Source organism: Etheostoma spectabile, chromosome 18 (genome assembly GCF_008692095.1).
Source record: "Etheostoma spectabile isolate EspeVRDwgs_2016 chromosome 18, UIUC_Espe_1.0, whole genome shotgun sequence".
NCBI lineage: Eukaryota > Metazoa > Chordata > Actinopteri > Perciformes > Percidae > Etheostoma > Etheostoma spectabile.
In genome coordinates, this window is record NC_045750.1 from 15,212,543 (window position 1) to 15,215,765 (window position 3,223).

At 42.1% G+C, this 3,223-nt stretch overlaps 1 protein-coding gene across 1 annotated transcript in view; it reads left to right on the forward strand.

The window, feature by feature from the left end:
* Nucleotides 1-2,500: 2,500 nt before the first annotated feature.
* Nucleotides 2,501-3,223, forward strand: part of LOC116706475 (terminal nucleotidyltransferase 5A) — a 3,675-nt gene continuing 2,952 nt past the window's right edge. The window contains exon 1 of the mRNA XM_032543342.1: nt 2,501-3,223. This exon is cut by the window's right edge and continues 461 nt beyond it. The gene's annotated coding sequence lies outside the window, so the exon portion shown is untranslated.

The window sequence follows — 3,223 nt, forward strand, 5'->3', positions numbered from 1 at the left end:
GCTGGAAGTTCATCAGGGTTTTCCCAGGCTAGTGATCTGGCTCAATGTTAACACCAAACACTGTAATGCTACAATGCACTGAAAGACATTATTTGACAAAGCAGGTAGCTAAATTTCAACCACTTAATGTTAACATCTTTACTGCCCCCTGGGGTGTCTCTAAACTGGAAAAACACACATTAGCTTGTATTTACTGTAACTTGTTAAACTCCTGGTATCATTGGCTTAAATTAGCTAGGTTAAAGATTTGGTTGTTAGTCAACAGGATAACCAACTATAAAATATTCATACCAGAAAATACGTTTTGCTAAAAAAAAGGACATTGAATCATGTCCCTGTTAACAACTTTGTACACCAACATGTGCAATGTGGAGGCCAGGTCACTTGTGAAAAAAATATATACAGTATAGTTATATATAATCATAATAAAAAAACAATTATTTTACCCTAAAACAAGTAAGCCTTTACCAATACAGAGACAAGATGATTATATGCCCTTGCATCAGTTGTAAAAGACTTATTTTACTTAACAACATGGAGGAGGTAGAGAGATGTACTTAGATGGCCTCAGTAAAGAGTCCATGTTCCGTCAACATGGAGTCAGAGACAGATCTTTTCCCCTACTAATGGAAATCCAGAAGAAAAAATATAAATAGTTAAAAGGTGTTAAGCTGGTGAGGAGGGAAAGGGAAGAAGCAAGAGAGTGGAGGCACATTCAGCTAACGGGCTAACCGTAATCTCATAATGAACTTCTACGTGTGAGAATGGTGGAAAAGGAACTGGAAATGAGGATGAGCTAAAAAAGGGGGAAGAGTGGGATAGGACGGAGGGAGGGAATAAGGGCTTGACAGGGTGAAGGAGATACTTAAGATGTGATCAGAAAGCAGTGATGTGTTCTGACTTTTTGAATGAGGCCTTCAATTACTATCATGTTTCTGAGTATAAAGAGGGATGTCTGCACAAACGGCTCCTTCACACAAACACACATTTGTTTCTATATTTGGTGATCTGTTGGCAGTCAAACAAGGGGTCTGTCTGAAATCCCCTCGCCAATCCTCTGATGTCGTCAGACATTGGTAACCAAGCCAGTGTCATCCACTTGACAAGTCAAAGATCAGGTAAGTACAGTAGCAGCTTCATGGTAAGCATCACCTGCAGTAAACCGGACATTGAGCCAGTTGGTGAACGGTGACAGTGCCGTGTGTGATTCACCTGCTATTTGGTGTCAAACCCTGGAGCTACGTTGTCTGAAAATGTTGATGCAATAGTTGTCTTTAATTTACCGTGAATGAGTCAGCCTTGCATTGCACTGAATGTATTTACATTTATATTTTTACTTAACTTAGAGTTGTCAGTAGCTTCTGCTCTGCTCACAGTTTACCCAAGGAGAAAAAAACAATACCAAGATTTGAAAACCATGCCCAAACACTTACTAAATATCAAATGTCAATAAGACTAAAATTAGTTACAGTAAACTTGACTTATATACATGTATGTCTATAACAGATGTGAATATGTATCATATTGCATGATATATCTAAATGCTCAACAGAAAAAAAAGTGCTCTCAGATATAGAGGATATTGAGACAAATATTTAGATATCACAGGTTTTGAAACTCCTCTTATGTAAAAGTGTGGAAGTATGTACAGTATGCTCTCTTTTTTCTTTTTTGCATGCACAGATCATGCAGCAATACACCTTAAAATGGCATAAGCATTGCAATATCTGTGGAGGTGTGAGTTTACACATATGCATGGGTGTATCCGTGTGAATGTGTGTGTCACTGCACATATAGGGTAATCTGCAGTAAGCTGGTTTATGGGCTCGTCTGCAGTGACGCAGATATCCGCGCCAAGCTCTGCACTGATAGATTCTTCGTGACAACTAACCTACCAGACTATATGGCCCATTCCCTACATGCTGACACAGGGCTTAGAGGTGCTCATCACAAACACTGAATACAGATCTTTTTAATCTTTAATGGAATATATATTGCATAGATTGCTTGAAGTTTGTAAAGTAACCCCCTGCACACAAATGCCTGCAGGGCCAAATGATGGTGGGTGAAAAAAACACCCCTAGGTTGTATGAGCATTCCCAGTCTCACCTGTGAATGGTCCTACTTCTGAGGAACTGTAATAGAAGAGTGAAATGATTTACATTTGCGATGCTGTTCTCCAGAGGGAATTAGAACAGACTTACTGCTCAGTAGTTGTCATTGTGCAGCCGGCAAAGCATTCCTTGTGGTAGATGTCTCAGTCTGACCATAACTGCACCACGTTAAAATTCATCACACTCTCCATCACATGTCTACTTGTTAAAATAAGATACTAGAAAATGTAGGACAGGTGCAGGGTGGGGTATAGACAGGAGAGAAAAGTGCTGAGAAATCGATTCAGAGAGAGAAAAGTTTTTTTTTTTGTGAGGGGTCAGCGTTTGCCCCTCTTTCTCCTCTTCTCTTCTAACGCCCATTCTCCAGACACGCCTCAGTCTCCACTCGAACTTACTACGGGAAGCAGCGGCAGCTATTAGTAGGTGTGGGCTGTCAATCAAACCGACCCGCCCCAACGCCTCTCAGACGGGAAGCACTCTGTTCACAACTTCTACAGCAGCTGTGGAGTGGGACCTTCGTGGCATCACGCAGTACCAACGAGCAACAGACGGCCATAATGTGAAGGAAAAGCAGCCATACACCACTTCATGAAAGTAGGTGTGCAGTGAAGAAGTCTAGCAGTCTTAAAACGAATGCGTAAAGTTGTTGTTACGCACTAGGGACGCGCAATAATCTGTGCGTAAAAGTTAGTCTAAGGAGGACAACGGTTAAAGTTCTGGCGGAGACGTTCTCTCGGCTGCGATGGATGCGTCAGTGAGCCTTTGGGCTGGAACTGTGTCGAACAATCATTTCGACCTTTACAGTTGATTTCCAGAGTTTGGCGACAGCGCCGGAGCGGAGCGCGCATTGTGGCAGTAGATGCTGGAAAGTGACTAAGCCTTACGGTTGGAAAGCTCATGAATTGAATCTGTCTGGACTACAAACTTTGTCTAAGAAGTAGGACACGCGCAACGCCGCCCAACTAGTTCATTCCATCATGCGAAAAGACGCTTTGTCGTCCAGCCTCTTGTTGTTATGATAGACATCAGCTCCAGCTCTGAAAGGTCAGTTCTTCACAAAGTTGCAGCTACCTGATGCCACTACTCCAGCAGGAGTCAGGGGAACGTTT